A 17,506-nucleotide genomic window follows, 5' to 3' on the forward strand; every position below is an offset into this window, starting at 1 on the left:
TCCACGAGTGAGGCACAAAATCCTCTCGGGTTGACTCACCCATTTCTCTACCTCGCCTAACTTCTTCAACTCCGACCACTGCAACAGAAATTGTGAACACCCATCCCCCATCTAACACCTCAATCAAAGCTGAGAGAACTGACCGTTCTTTCATTAAAATTCTCACCCTCGCCTTGCAAAGATCAAACAATTTCAACGTTTCCCAATCGATCTCTGTCATTGTCCCCCACTGCTCCACAATTTTCTTCAGATGTTCCTCAGACCATAAATGAAAGGGCAATCCTCGTAATTTTATCCATCCTCCTCTGAACTTTCCCACGACTTCCGAATTTTCCCTTGGCGACCACCTTCTCAATTGGATTGTATACCCTCCTTTAATCTTGAGAAACCTTAAATCTTGGAGAGAGAGAGCTTCTTCTATAGTTTCTACAAAAAATAAACCTTTTCTGCCTAAGAAGGGAACGATAGTCACCACACCTTTTTGCCCTAATCTTCTCACCAGAGCACGACCAACTTCAACCCAGTTATCACAATCTGCAGTACATTCGCACACCACAGCTCTCACCCACCTTCCAACAGGAACAAGGCCTCCTCTCCTCGATCCTTCTTCTCTGATTACATTTGCGAAGGACCGATACAAAGGACCCACATGTTTGTGGATAATCTTTCCTCACTGCATTGCCTTCCCTTTCATATAAATTCTAGGAGGGGACCACCAACATTGAAGACAACGCACTTTTTACTTTCTCCCAGCCCCTGCCCTTCTCGCCCTCAAGTATTACTAGGAAAGTTGACTTTCTGTTGGAGGCGAACTTCGAAAGCCTTATAAACCTTCCATGGTTGTTGAGGCATACCTCCATTAAATGGACACTGGATTTTCCTCAGTGTTTTATGTTGAAACCCATGTAACTCTTCAGTTCGATGGCCTTCGTTAAATATTCGATCAACCACCCAACCTCTTCCTTTTCAAAACCTAAGGTGGAAACAGAGCCTCTACTGTGCTCTGTAAGCGAGCACCATTTTCCACCGGACTCGCCTTCAAACCTAACCCAGAAGGTCTTCCTCTCCACAGAGACCTTCAACGTCCTTACCATCCTTTCTAAGTATAGGTACAGAGTCAGGCTCATTTAACCATGGAGGACCAACAAGAAGAGCTAGCCATGGACATTAAAGGCTTCAAAAAGGTGGAGATCATGCATTTAGAAACCCCATTAGCAATGTTGGAAAAACCAGATGCACCCTGCCCTCTTGTCGAGGCTAGTAAGTCTATTTCTTATGCATTTTCCTTTCGTCTAAATTGATCTTAAGTCTTGAAATATACCCAAAAATCAACAGGATAAGCTTAAGATTTTGTAACTCTTCTGCATTGGTGTTAGAAAAAAAGATAGTGTTGTTTGCAAATTAAAAATGTGACTCCCTAGTTCTACTCCTGCCTACTAGGAACCCTTTTAGAATACCTCTTTACTCTACCTTTATTAGCATTTTGCTTTAAACATTTGTTGCAATGGCGAAAAGAAGATGACATAGTGAGTTTCCTTGCCTTAATCCTTTGGCTGCATCCCTTGGCATTTCCATTTCCTAAGATTGCAAAACTTGTTGAGGAAAAACATTCCCTCATCCATGATCTCTATCTAGTAGTAAACACCTTTTATCTGGTGCAAGGTCCAAAAAAACCCCAATCAACATGGTCATTGACCTTTTCAAAATCCATTTTAAAGACCATTCCTTTCTCTATAGATCTCCTTGGGAAATGTAGATGGTTTCATGAAGGACTCTTTGGATGCAACTTGGAAGAACCTTGTCTATGATTTTATACAAGCTTGGGACTAAGCTAATAGGTTTAAAGTTTGATATTTTGGTGGCTTAACTTCCTTTTGGCATAAGAGTAATGATGGTAGCATTTGTACTTTGGTTGATTACCCTGTTATTATGAAACTTTATAAACACTTTTAATCCATCCTCCTTCATCACATCTTAACATCATTGAAATACTTCTATGGAGAAACCACTTGGCTTAGGAGCCTTTTCTTTGTCTAACTAAAAGACAACTTTACAAACTTCCTCTTAAGGGAAAAAGTTGACTCTTCGGTCAACATTTTGATCGTGTGGGGATGCTTGTCGAATGTTTTGAGGATGAAGTTTTGACTTCCTTGTAATGGTTGGAGACTAGATAGAAGGGAAGAGATTCTAATCAAGGAAAAAAGAAGAGCTCAACTTTTGGAAACGATACTTAACCTTAGATCTACTTAAGAGAAGAGGATGAGTGTTAGCTAACCATTGTTGTTTATATATGAATTCATAAGAAAAAACCGCAAAGCTTGTTGAGTTCAAACATCCCCTCATCCATGATTTCATCTTTTAGTGAAACCCTTTCTATCAAGTGCATGGTACAAAAAAACCTCAATCCACATGGTCATAAACCTTTTCAAAAATCAATTTTGAAAACCACTTCTTCCTTCCTCGATCTTCTCCTCATCCACCATTTCGTTAACTATTAATATCGTGTCTAGGATTTGTCTCCCCTCTACAAAGGCATCCTAAGAAAAGTGGATAGTTTTATGAAGGACTCATTAGATGCGGCCTAAAAGAACTTTGGATATGATCTTAATACAAGCTTGTGAGCAGGTTGATAGGCGTAAAGTCTAATATTTTTATGGTTTCTTTTTCGGTACTAGAGCTATAAAGGTTGCATTGATGCTTTGGGTAATTACCTTGTTGTTATGAAACTCCATAAACACCTTTAATAGATCCTCTTTACCACATCCCAACACTCCTTAAACACTGCTCTGGAGAAACTGTTTGCCCCAGGGCTTTTTTCTTGTCTAATTGAAAGACAACTTTACAAACTTCTGCAAAACAGTTTGCGTTATTTTTTTTTAAATAGGAGACCAATCCAATTCTTCTAGCTTCTATGAATCTTCAAGGGGCCTAACATAAAATTTCTTGAAAAATCCCACTAAAGTAGCTCCATCTTCATTCTCCAGAGATATAATGATTTTTCTGTTTCTCCTTCCATTAGCCACCTAATGGAAAATTTTGAATTGTAATCCCCTTCTTTTACTCATCTTACCCTATCCTTTTGCCTCAAATATACCTCTTCCTTCAACAACAAATTGTCCAACTCTCTTTTCCTTGAAGTCATGTGAGCTACAAGCCTTGGAGACAAATTAGTTCATAGACATCAATGTTCATTATACCTTTGAGAATATTTTTTTTGCTCTTCTTTATGTCTTTAAATACACCTTTATTCCACACTTTCAACTTTGATTTGACAAATTATAATCATTTCATGAAACTATGACCTTCTCACCCTTCTCCTTGAAACTCTTTCCACCATGAGCTAAAACTATCTTTAAAGTTTGGGTGAAGCAACTACATATTTTCAAATATAAATGGAGCTAGGCCTTAATTGAATGAGTTGGTGTCTAACACAATTGGGCAATGGTTAGAGGTGAACTTGGGTAAGGTTTCTTGGAGGCTATGTGGAAAGTTTTGCTCCCAGTTATTTGAAAATAAGAATCTATTCAGCCTCTTGCAAATAGGGGGTTCTTATAAATTGAACCAAGTAAATAGAACATTTCTAAGTGGAGGATCAACTAACTCACTTTCTTTAATGAAATCATCGAAATCTCTCATGCAAGGGGTTAATCTTGAACTGCCTTTTTTTTTTTTTTTTTTTCTGAAATTCTCCTCATGACTTTGAAGTCACACCTTACACACCAATTTGGATAGGTTATAACAAAAAGACCTAATAGCTTCGTCTAAAAGTCCCTTCTAAGAGTTGGACTACTAGGACCATACACCAAGGTAAACCAAAAATCTCCTCCTCCATTGGAAGCTAGACTAATTGAAATTGACAAAGGTCCTACAAATGAGTTTAAATAGATGTGTTTGCGTGAATTCCATATTATTAAGTTCCCTTCTAAAAACCCACAAGTTGGTAAATTCCCCCACTCCTTGTTTCTTGATGTCCACACATTGCCTACAAATCTCCTTTCTCATTCCTTTCTCTTTGTTTCTGGAAACATTACAAAGTTTGGAGATTCATGAAGGAGAAATCCTTCACTACTCTCCTTTTCTTCCTAGACTCCAGTCCTATTATATTCTAGCTTATGATTCTCATAGGACCACTATAAATCCTCAAACATAGCATCAACCCCTGCAAATCATCTCTTCTAGTGATCGAGGGCTTGTACTTCCCCCTGAGATACACTTTGTCCTTTAGTTTCAAACTGTTGCATCCCACTTCTCACAATGCTTGACTAGCTTGACATTCATGGCAGCCAAAATAGATAAGACTCTTTCCATGTTGCTAGGGGTGAGGCCTATATGAAAACATGTTCACTATTTGGACTTGACTATCCTTATTTATAAAGGAGAGAGAGCGAAGATGTTTGGAATGGAATTAGATATAGTTGGACAGTCTTTGAGTATTTTTGGAGTATTCCAAATGGGCTACACCCGTTGAAGTATAAAGTATTAGGCAAGGCATGCTTTATAGCATGAATGTTCTAAATATGAAAAGGCATTCATGAAATGAGTTTTTATGAATGGCAGCACCTACAAATGACAGAGCTACAAACAGATACATTCATAGGGAAGTTGGTGAGAAACCAGTCAAGTACAAGGTGAGAAAATCGATTAATATGGTTTAGCATCAACTTCAATAAAGTCAAATAACAATTAAGAATGAGTGAAAAGGAGGGATATGTTTCAGGATGGAGGTGTTGCAAAGATGAGGAGAAGACAAAATGGATGTAGAGTGAGGTGGTTAGAAAACACATGTGTGGACCTAGATAATCTAATGTCAAGATAGAATTCATATAGTCTATATATTACTGGGGCAATGGCTTCATTGAGAGATACTTTAATTACTTGGTAATTTATCCCTTTATTTCTTATTATTATTGTAATTTAATGAAGGCCCTTTGTAAGTGAAGCTCATGTCTGCTGCAGATCCTCTTGCTTTGTGGTCCCCCAGGACTTGGGAAGACAACACTTGCACATGTCGCTGCTAAGCATTGTGGATACCGTGTGGTGGAGGTTTTGTTTTTTACTTCTCTCACCTGGATAAAAGCTTTCTGCTGTATCCTTCTTTTTTTTTTTCTAAATTAAGTAAAATATCGGCATGCATGTTACATGTGCATATTATTCATTACGTTCATTAGGAATTGTTTTTTGTCTTTTATGAATGACAACTCTAGGTTTTATATGACATTTATCAATAAATTGACATCTCGGTTTAGGAACCGATTTTTATTATCTTTTTATGTTTTCACATGTGACAGATTGGAGTTAAAAAAACTTATTCTTTATTTTGGTGTTGAAGGATCAAGTGTAAAAGCCTTATGTTCTTGTTCTCAGAATACTCATCGTTGTTATTATTTTCTTAGGCTTCTATGTCTTGGACTTTCGCTTGTGTTTCACTATAGCTGAAGGGCATTTTACGGACTCTCTATGCTTTTGTTTTTTCCTTGATATAAATGCTAGTGATGATCGGTCATCTTCAACAATTGAAGCTAAAATCCTTGATGTGGTTCAGATGAACTCTGTCATGGCAGATTCGAAGCCCAATTGTTTGGTGCATTTCATTTTTCAATCTTTGAAGTTTGACGTTCATTTGTGTAGTGCAAAGAAAACAAAAACATTAATTGCACTCTGAATGTAGGTGATTGATGAAATAGAAGGAGCTCTTGGTGATGGCAAGGGTGCTGTGGAGGTTATTCTAAAAATGGTAATTGATATGGTTTTTCATCTTTAGACTGTTATTATTTTCATGAATGTTTCCAAGACATGCGTTCAATGGTTGGTTTTTTTTTTTGGATAAGCTTACCGATCTATCAATTTTCTTCTCCAACAATCAGGTTTTGTATATTGCTGGTATAAGCTATTGCCTAGTCTGTGCATTATAACTATGAATTTGGAGAGATGAAAGAACTACTCGTACATCATATTATTGTCATGATTGGATTGTAGGTAGACACTAACATGTACATGGATTAGATGTGGGTATTTTATAGACATGAAACATAATGAAAATTATGTTTGAACTCAATTTTTTTCTCTATTCTTTGCAAATTTATACCTTTTTATATAGAAAAAGAAGATTTGGGAAATATTACGAGTTTTTAACTATTGTTTCATTATATTTCATTTCCTTCTTGTTTTCTTTGGTAAAGCAAACAAGAGAACATGAATTTCCAAGATCCAAATAGAAGGCTAGTTTCCTAGCTAAGGTGAAAGTGGGCTCGACAAGTTTTCCTTTATCTTGACTCCAACTGATTGCTATTCCTTTTTTTTTTATAGGCAAACTGGTTTCTATTCCTATAATTAACTCTTAATTAAAATAGTAATCAATTACTTATTATTAATTCTACTAAATAATAGTTGCACTCCTAGACAAGGAAATTACAATGAAACCCTAAGCTTTCTAATTATTTCAACTATGCCCATCCATGAACCAATATCCATGAGTGACTTTGGAAGAAGATGAAATTTTTTATCAAACTGATGTGCATTTACATCTAATAATCCTTGAAGCTTAATTAAACATCTTTTAATCACCAATTACATTTTAATAAACAATTTATTAAAAATCATTGGCTGGTCACTAGCGATTTATTCAGTATTAGCTCTAGGAATACTTTACTCCCTCTTAAGAGAGAGGGTGGGTTCCAAACAAAAAATAAGTTTTGTCATAGTCTTAACACGAGCTACCTAGGTTGTTGAGGTGTTTATCTTGGACAATTTGCTTATTAGTAAAACAAAACAACTAATAAAAAGAATTGAGTTCATTACTTTCATGAAGATTAAGATCTTATTGAATTTAGCAATTAGGAGAATTGTCGGAGTGCATGATATACATTGTGTGCCCACATCCTACAAGCCTGTGCTTTAAGGAAAATTGGTTGTCTAACATGGCATCAAAGTCTCATTTGGTAGGAGGTCATTTGTTTGAACTTCACCGCATGTTTATTTCCCCATTTTATTAAACCCAAAGGAGGCTATTTGTAGTTTGTTTGCCTACAGACTTGTGTATCTCTCTACAGGATGTTACAATTACTTCTAGTTAGTGTTAAGCTTTAGGAAGTTCATTTTTTAGAAGTATGTGGAACTAGAACTTTGACTTTGTATTAGTTGTTTGGTATTGATTTGTTGAAGTTGAAGTTATGCTTTTTTTTATGCTTATATATATATATATATTGGTAATCAAGGAACCTTCCATGGCCAAGCCCTTAGGACTTTCCATAGGGACTCAAACCTCGGGGTGCTCCCGGTGCTGACAGTCCCGCAATAATCAACACTAGGTAAATTCAGGGTATTATTAGTGACATGATTCAAACCTAGGACCATGTGCCACTTACTGGGGCCACACTTCCTTGTGTTTGCCCTCTTTTTATGCTTTTAAATATTGATGTTTTATTGTCTATTGTTTTGTAGAAGAAGGTTATTTTTCAGATTAGAGTGATATGTTTGTTGTTCATGTAGGTTTCTACTGAAAGGAAAGCTGATAATAGGAAGGGAAATGTTGCTAAAGTAGATGAGTTGGGACAGATATCCTCAAAAAAGGGGCATTAAACTGCATCATTGTCAAGACTTGTAAAATCAGAATAATCATTATTGCTAATTATTTATTTATTTTTATCAACGGTTTGCTGAATGGGTATCATATGCAGGTGATTTGCATATGTAATGATCTATATGCACCTGCCCTGAGGCCTTTGCGTCAGGTAGCAAAGTGAGTCTTTCTTACTGCAAAAAATGTATTATGGGAAACTTATGTTGGCTTCTCTTTGCCAAAATTGTAAGAGGCTATCATAGGGAAGTCTGGACCTCTTATTTATTGAAGATGGACGCATGAAGGAAAAATTTAAAATAGTAGATAAAGGCACTACACTAGATACATTTAAGAATTACGATTGTAGTTTATCATTGTATGCTGCAAAAGTCAGGTTGGGTTTGGTTCCTAAGATGTGTTATGATTCAGTTGTGGATTCTGTTGTTCCTTGTAAAATCTAGTTTGTGTTTTGGCTAGCATAAAATGTAAGCTTAATATATTTTGTTTAAAGAAATATTTCATCTAGTTCTCATTGTTTTGTGCTGGGATCCCCATATCTTTTTGTTTTGTTTGCCATAAATATAAGATTACTGTTGATATCTTGAGGAATTTCTATGCTCAAGCATTTAAAAGTGCGGTTAAAATGATGTTTGCAATTGGGTTTAAATGTCATGTCATGCTTTGTGCAATTGTGCCGTACAGTGCTAGATCAATTGACTTCATATTAATGCTTCACCTGACAAGTTAATAGCAATTGTGGAAGGGATATCAACATAGCTATGAATAGAGTAGTGCATCTTAAAAATGCATTGTTTCCTTATGGTAGTGATCTTGGTATGATAAGTATAATAGAAATTGGTTCAAGTAGTGCGTGATATTTATTTATAGTTATAGCGTGTCAATAATTGTTACCTTAACAAGTGATTGCTATCATTACAAGGTTCACATTTTTGTTCAACCGACAGTGAGTCGTGTGGTAAGCAGGTAATGACTTGCTAAAAACCATTACTGTGCCACTGTCAAGTACTTTCAAGTTTATCATGGTGCCTTCCTGCTGAATGACAGTTATTTATTTAGTTGGGTTTAGCTTGTGACTCGATCTTGGCCATGGTATCATCAGAACTCAATATTGATGACACTGCTTCATTGATTTGCTGAGTTATGAAATAGTGGTAAAAATGCAAAAAAAAAAAAATGAAAAAAAAAAAAACGAAAACTGGTTAAGACTTAGTAAAAGGATCAAGCTACACACTGTAATATTGATCTTTAATAAGTTGAAGAATAGAGTTTCACGAGAATAATTTTCTTTCACTGAGATTTTTCTTTTATAGAGTTTACAGCATATACAAATCCTTCAAATTAGGAAACTAAATCACTGATTAAAAGGAAAGAATAACTCCTAACAATTACTTTCCTAAAAATACAAAGATTGACAACTAATAAATAACTCCTAATAATTACTTTCCTAAAAATACAAAGATTGACAACTAATAAATAATTTACAGCTTTACAAAGTTATTTCTTTCCATATTAGTTTCGGTTTTCCAACACTCCCCCTCAAGCTGGCTTAAAGATATCTTCCAGAGCCAGCTTGCCAACTAGAAAATCGAATTGCCTCTTGTGTAGTCCTTTGGTGAAGACATCAACCACTTGTTCCTCAGTAGGGATATAGGTCATACAGACCAATCCATTGTCTATCTTCTCTTTAATGAAATGCTTGTCCACTTCCACATGTTTGGTGCGGTCATGGAGAACCAGATTGTGAGCTGCTGAAATTGTTGCCTTATTGTCACAATACAACTTCATAGGAGATGAACCTGTCATCTTTAACTCTTCCAGTAATTTTCTTATCCACATAATCTCATAAATACCATGAGCTACAACTCTAAACTCAGCCTCAGCACTACTTCTAGCAACCACGTTCTGTTTTTTACTTTGCCACGTAACCAAGTTGCCACCTACAGATGAACAGTACCCAGAGGTGGACCTTCGATCCACTATGCTTCCAGCCCAGTCTGCATCGGTGTAGGTTTCAATTTGTAGGTGTCCTCGTGACTTGAATAGAAGACCTCTACCTGGTGTCCCCTTTAGATACCTTAGAATCCTGTAAACAACTTCTCTGGTCCAGGCGCATGCATAAACTGACTAACCATATTCACTGAGAATGCTATGTCAGGGCGTGTATGAGATAGGTAAATCAATCTCCCAACAAGTCTCTGATAACGATCCCAGTCCTTCACATTCTTGGCTTTTATAGGTTGCAGTTTTACATTAAGCTCTATAGGTGTTTCAGCAGGCTTACATCCTAACATACCTGTCTCATCAAGAAGATCAAGAATATACTTCCATTGATTTACAAAGATACCTTCTTTGGACCTAGCAAACTCCATCCCAAGAAAGTATTTTAATGCCCCCAGGTCCTTAATCTCAAATTCCTCAGCAAGTTTCCCTTTCAGCTTCTCTAGTTCATTGCAATCATCCCCAGTTAACACAATATCGTCAACATTCACAATTAAGATGGCTACTTTACCTTCATTTGAATGTTTGTAGAATATCGTGTGATCAGCTTGACTTTGAGTATATCCATAATGCTTTATTACTTTGCCAAAGCGCTCAAACCAAGCTCTAGGCGACTGCTTAAGTCCGTATAAGGACTTCTTCAATTTGCACACTTTCCCAACTCCAAAACTTTCTTCAAAACCTGGTGGAGGACTCATGAACACTTCCTCCTCTAGGTCTCCATTAAGAAAGACATTTTTAACATCCAATTGGTGTAAGGGCCAATTGGAATTTACTGCAAGAGACAACAAAACTCTAATCGAGTTTATTTTAGCTACGGGGGCAAAAGTCTCTTGGTAGTCTATCCCATAGGTTTGAGTAAAACCCTTTGCCACAAGTCTGGTTTTGTATCTCTCAACACTTCCATCTGCTTTACTCTTTATTGTAAACACCCATTTGCACCCTATAACTTTTTTTTCCCTTGGTAAATCTACAACCTCCCAAGTGTCATTCTTTTTTAAGGCATTCATTTCCTCAAACACTGCCAATTTCCAACCCGGTTCATCTAGTGCTTCTTGAATATTTCTAGGTATCACAAGTTTTGAAATATTTGTAGTGAATGCTCTATAGTTGTTAGAAAGGTTATTATAGGAGATATATTTGGCAATGGGATGTTTAGTGCAGGCTCGGGTTCCCTTTCTAAGAGCAACAGGGAGATCAAGGTCAAGGTCCTGTGCAGGAACAATTGGGGCTGATCCTAAACCAGGTTCGGGTGCAGATATTTTTGGACTTGGACCAAAGTGTGATGGTAAACTTAGATCAGTAACAGAAGAAGAAGAAGCATGTATATGAGTAGGAATAGAAGGAGGGTTACCTGAGACATTTAGAGAGCCATTGCCCAGGGCTTTCGGTTGACCATGTGCTGGGATGATCGACTGGTCTTTACTTCTTCCAGGGGCTTTTTTCCTTGAATAAACCACAGACTCAAGATTGTTTCTATTTTTTTTTCATTCGTAGTATTTCTTTTTCTGATAGACCAATTTTAGATTCGGATTCAGTAGGCTTAGTTTACTTATTTTCTTTTTCAAGAGAGATATCAAGAATTACACTAGGCAAAGGTTCAACAATTTCCCAAAAATTTGGTTCCACTAATTTCTCCCCCTGAAGTAATTTTTTGGTAAAATATGGGACATTTTCCATAAAAGAAACATCCATAGTTGTGTAAAAACGTTTTGTAAGGGGATTAAAACATTTGTAACCCTTTTTATTAGGAGTATATCCTACAAAAACACATTTTTCTACTCTTGGGTCTAACTTAGATGTTGACCTTTTTGGAATGTGTACATATGCAGTGTAACCAAATATTTTCAAGGGTAATTCAGAATTTATTCGAGATTTTGGAAATACCTTTTTCAAGCACTCCAAAGGAGTGGTATACTACAAAATTTTTGTAGGCATCCTGTTGATTAGATATGAAGCAGTTAGTATGGCATCCCCCCATAAGTATTTTGGAATATTCATGTAAAACATCATAGCCCGTGCTACTTCTAACAAGTGTTTATTTTTACGTTCAGCTATTCCATTATGTCCAGGGGTATCAGAACACGAGGATTGATGTAAAATTCCTTTCTCGTTTGAAAAGGTTTCCAAAACTTTAATAAAGTACTCAGTCCCATTATTAGATCTCAAAATACTGATTTTTGTTTGAAATTGGTTTTCAATCATTCTGTAAAATTCTTTAAAAATCCTTTCGACTTCAGATTTTTCCCTCATTAAATATACCCAACAACTACGTGTATGACCGTCTATAAAGGTCACAAACCATTTTTTTCCTGAAATTGTGGTTACTTTTGAAAGTCCTTAAACATCACTGTGAAAAAGATAAAATGGTTTTGATGCATGGTAGGGTTTTGGAATGTAAGTTTTTCATTGGCTCTTTGCCAATAAACAACTTCACATTGAAATGATAAAGGATCAACCTTTTGAAATAACATTGGAAATAAATGTTTTAAATAAGAAAAACTAGGATGACCTAATCTGCAATGCCAAACCATTATTTGATCATGAATAGAAAGAGAACTAATACTACTTAGTCCTTGAGCAATTCTATTACTAGGTATATTATCCTCGAAATAATAGAGACCATTGATCATCCTAGCACTGCCAATCTTCTTCCTTGAGCTCTGGTCCTGAAAAATATAATGGGATTCATAGAAGATAACACAACAATTAGAATCTCTAGATAATTTGCTAACAGACAAGAGATTACAAGTAAGTTTAGGAACATGGAGAACATATTTAAGATCTATTCCCTTAGAGATTTTTATTAGACCTTTTCCTGCAATAGGTGAGAAATTACCATCAGCTATCCGAACCTTTTTATTTCCAGGACACGGTGAATAGGATTCAAACATGTTTAAGGAATTGGTCATGTGGTCGGATGCTCCAGAATCGATTATCCATGGAGTAGATTTAAAACGACAAGATAGAACATATAATTCATTACCTGTGTGTGCCAAAGAAACACTAGAAGTACCGGATGTCAAGTTGGATTTCAGCAGTGCAAGAAGATGCTCCATTTGCTCAGTGGTGAAGGGGCTAGTCTCAGCCTCATTAGCAGTAGGAATAATGGTTCGGCCTGGTTTGTCACCTGTTTTTCCTTTCCAATTTGCAGGTTTCCCATGGATTTTCCAACAGTTCTCACGAGTATGACGAGGTTTGTTGCAAAAATCACACCAAATCCGTGGTCTTTCATCTGATTTGCGCTGAAACGCAGCAGCTTTATTACAGCCTCCACCCGTGGTAACCAAGGCTGAACCTTCAATAGCAACTCCAGGTCCCTTCTTGCCCAACATCACATTCCTCCGACTCTCTTCTCTTCTAACTTTTGATAAAACTTCACCAATTGAAGGCAGGGGTTGTCTTCCAATGTTTCTCCCCCTTACCTCATCAAACTCGACATTAAGGCCAGCCAAGAACTTGAAGATCCGATTGTCTTCCATGGTCTTCTTATGATGAAGTCCATCCTCGGCAGATTTCCACTCATAGGTGTTGAAGAGGTCAAGGTCTTGCCAGATCCGCTTCAAGGAGTTGAAGTACTTTGTGACGTTGTCCTCCCCTTGTTGTATCTCACCAAGTTTGAGGGTTAATTCAAAGATCTGTGATTGATTTCCTAAATCAGAATACATTTGATTTACATTCTCCCAAAGCTCTTGTGCTGTTGGATAGTACATGTAATTAGAGCTAATGTCTTCTTCCATAGAATTCACAAGCCATGTCATCACCATGGAATTCTCAGCATCCCATATAGCATAGTTCGGATCATCCACTGCAGGAGCCTTCTTTTCACTCGTCAGGTAGCCCATCTTTCCACGTCCTCTGATGTACATTCAAACTGATTGAGACCATCTCAGAAAGTGGTCACCATTCAAGCGAATCGTGGTGATTTGGACAGAGTGAGATTCCGAGGTGGTAGGACTGATTTTTGAAGAATCAGTGATGATAGGATTGTTCAGAGAAGGTTAAGGAACAGTAGTGGACTCGTTTGAAATATCCGACATGGTTTCAGAGAATAGGGATTGAAAGAGAGGAAGAAGGAGGATTTCGACAAGCAAATTGCTAGCTTTGATACCAAGTTGAAGAATAGGGTTTCATGGGAATAATTTTCTTTCATTGAGATTATTCTTTTATAGAGTTTACAGCATATACAAATCCTTCAAATTAGGAAACTAAATCACTGATTAAAAGGAAAGAATAGCTCCTAACAATTACTTTCCTAAAAATATAAAGATTGACAACTAATAAATAACTCCTAATAATTACTTTCCTAAAAATACAAAGATTGACAACTAATAAATAATTTATAGCTTACAAAGTTATTTCTTTCATATCAGTTTCAGTTTTCCAACATAATCACGCTAACATATAATATTTAAATAACAAATATTAGTTGTTATTTTCTTTAATAACGTGGAATCCACCCTGATGGCAAGACATTTATCTTGACTGCTGGTGAATAAACTTTGGGTGACATTGGCTCACCCCTTTGCTCTACACCATCTAAATATTGGGGAGGTTCGAATTCAGGACCTCTGGTTCATTGCCAGAGGGCACTATGGCTGAGCTACACCTTTGGGGACTAGCTCTTATCAGAATATTTTCTTATGTGTGGCATCTGATTTTAAAAACTGAATTGACTTTCCTTCATTATCACAAGCATCTTGTCTTTTTGTTCTTTTTTTGGTCTTAACTAATTTTTTATTTGAAGATAGGAGATCATTCTAAAAGAGTGATGTTCAATTCTCTCAAAGAATTCTATTATTCAATTTCTTTTCTTTTGTAATTGTTTTTTTTGGGGGGAGGGGGGGGGGGGAGAATAGAATCAATCTTACTTACTTCAGGCACTTGGGGTTAAATCATTGATGAGTTGATTTGATTTCTATTGTTGCTTACAAATTATCTAGTGCTCCCAATATTTGTTTGGTTTTGCCATGAATTAGTAATGCGTTAGTGGATAATACTGGTATTTGCATAAAGTATTATGGCCTTTAAGTATTGACAACTTGCTTGGGGCATGCTCTCTCTCTCTCTCTCTCTCTATCTCTATTTCTTCTTTCTTCTTATTTTATATATACTGTAAATCTAAATCAGATCTGGTTAATACCAATATGAGTTAGGCAAACCATCTTGGTATTAGCGCATACTCCATAATCTATGTGTTTTTAGTGTTGTCTATTTCTCATTCTTACTATCAATTTTGATTTGTTGAGAAATGGTGTTTTAGACTCAAATATATATGTAATATGGAAGGCCTAAAGACAAATTCCACGGCACTTGCTGCACTTGCAGAGTATACTGGTGAGTTAGTATCTACTTCCATTCTGGGTTTCTATTATCTGATTTAGCCAATCAAGGTATTGATATGGCCAAAACATTGACATTTTATATGCTTGATGGGTTATTCTGAGATTTTTAACCTTCCCTTTGGTGTTGGAAATGTTGTATTTGTGATTCTAAAAATTAGGATTGCTTCTTCATATGTTTGTTTTACATTATCTTTTTCCTATCTGCATTGTGAATTTTGTTTAATTTCTGTAGAACTTTGTTTCTATTTTCCAGAATGTGACATCCGTTTGTGCTTAAACACACTACAGTTTCTCAACAAGAAGAATCAAACCCTCAATGTGGTAAGAAATGATGCTGCTGTGGTCTTGTGAAATATTCATTATTCAAGTAATCTCCCAGATGAAATAGAAGGTCTGGAAAAAGTCTCCATTTTCAGTTAAAATAGATGTACTAATTTATTTGCTGGTGATTTGCGGGTTGAGACACATAACTTAGCCATGGAGGAATGAAATCACTTTCTAGAGTTGAAGCATGGAGTATAAAGAAACTGCTACACCTCTACCCTAGTTGTTCTCATCAATTATTATCATTTTATTTCATGTGGGAATACCCTGGCTTATACGTGTAAAGAAAGAGGGAAAAAAAAAAAATACAGTGTGACTTCAGTTACATTATAGAATCTCAGTTAAATTGGAATGAGGACATGTTTAGCACAGGGGTTATGCCTTATTAATAAATGCATGCTTGGTTGAATTTTACTACCCATTTAAAGAGATTTGTGTATCTCTACTGTTACAAATTGTCTTCAACAAAATTTTGTGACTTTCAGAAAGGCTCCCTTTGACATCCTCAAATCAATTGCAACCATTTAAAGGCCATATTTTTCCAGAAGGCTTTCGTTGTAAAAGTTTACCTAAGAATCCTGGTCCTGCTATTGGTCATTCACCTTTGAGAATGCCTGTTCAGCTACCATCTTGCTTTTAGTTTAGGGCTTCCAAGAATGGAGTAATCCATTTCACAGGAAGAAACCAATGATGTGTGAGTGGCAGTAGTCATATTTCTAGAGAATTTCTAATCCATGTTTCTTCTCTTTATGTGATATCATGCCAACTTGATTTATTAATATGCTTTTCATGGTGTCAGTTTGAGATCAGTTCCCAAGTGGTAGGTCAAAAGGACATGTCTAGAAGGATCTTTGATATCTGGAAAGAGGTAACTTAAAGTGAAAGTATCAAGCACTCTGCATCTTTACTACTTTGGCATTCATTTCCAGCATTCTTACCTTTGAGGACTGTTTTTAGATTTTTCAAAACAGAAAAATGAAGTGAGCAAAAAGATCTGATAATTGCTGCAATGGTATGTCCAATGGATTTGACTTTCTGTACCCTCTCATATCTAATCGGTAGGTTGTAAATTCTAGTGAACATAGCTTTCTTATCATTTTTCGAGGGATGGCTCATTTATCTTTTAGTGTTCAATGACTGCAGTGGTGACTATGATTTAATTTTGGATGGCATCCATGAAAATATTTTCTAGCTTCATTATCATGACCCAATAATGCAGAAGACAGTAAGCCTCAAGCACATTCTACTGCAGATGTATACTTCATATAATTATATTTAATCTTAGGGCATTAAGTAAATCTGTTATCACAAGGCAATTGACTATTGAATCATGTGGGCTTCAAGGTCAAGTGCTTAAACACTCTTGGCATTTCTGATCTAGTGCACCAATATGTTATGCGTACACAGCAGATGTCCCTTAATGGTAAATGATTGTAGTAGCTGTCAACTTTGACTTTCCAATGTTTGATGATAATTTTAAACCATTTCCCATTTGTTCTTTTCTGCAGTTTATCAGCCTCTTACTGCAATTAGGTTACATCGTTTAATAGCCCAAGTTCAAAAACCAATTATTGAATGGCCGAAGTCTTTTATGAGGTATGTCCAAGACTAGAACCTGATGTCATTCATGGAAGGATTATTATTTCTTACTACCCTATCTTAATACAAACATTCAGATACCAAATGACATTCATGGAAAAGAGGGATATTTTGAGGTCTTGGCACAACAAAATTGCACCATATATTTCAAGGCATTTGTCTATTAAATCTTTTGTAGAAGATTCAGTTTCTCCATTATTGCATATTCTATCACCACCAACTCTAAGACCGGTAATTTACTCACATTTCTTCTATCTTTTTCTATAGGTTCAGCTGAGCTTAAATTTCTCTCATAAAAATTTTGACATTATGACACATACATGCATAAATACTAGAAATATAGTAAACACATGAGGTAACCGGTGTTGAAAATTTGCATATGTTTTGTTATAAAAGGTAAAAGAAAATGAATAGAGATTATTTTTTTCATACTGATCTTATCAATAAAATTTGATGTATGTGAGAAAAGGTTTTTAGGTTTAAACTAAAACGTCATCTCCAATATGCCCTTGCAAGTAAGTGGCAATAGATAAATAATTATTTTGTTGTGAAGGATCAATGAGATGTGTGGTTTACAATAGCTTGTGAGAATGTCAACTGTTTGATCCTAAGTCCAGGGATACTGAACTTGAAGTGTGTTCTTGGTAGCTTTATCTAGAAA

At 36.1% G+C, this 17,506-nt stretch overlaps 1 long non-coding RNA gene and 1 pseudogene across 1 annotated transcript; both read left to right on the forward strand.

Annotated features, from left to right (window-relative positions):
* Window positions 1-16,185, forward strand: part of LOC100241615 (uncharacterized) — a 49,992-nt pseudogene extending 33,807 nt beyond the window's left edge.
* Window positions 16,186-16,234: 49 nt separating this feature from the next.
* Window positions 16,235-16,888, forward strand: LOC104877326 (uncharacterized). Its single transcript, XR_786627.3, has 4 exons — window positions 16,235-16,304; window positions 16,390-16,471; window positions 16,591-16,669; window positions 16,755-16,888. It is a non-coding gene; the product is annotated as an uncharacterized LOC104877326 (long non-coding RNA).
* The last annotated feature ends 618 nt before the right edge of the window (window positions 16,889-17,506 follow it).

This window comes from Vitis vinifera, chromosome 9, assembly GCF_030704535.1.
Source record: "Vitis vinifera cultivar Pinot Noir 40024 chromosome 9, ASM3070453v1".
Lineage (NCBI taxonomy): Eukaryota > Viridiplantae > Streptophyta > Magnoliopsida > Vitales > Vitaceae > Vitis > Vitis vinifera.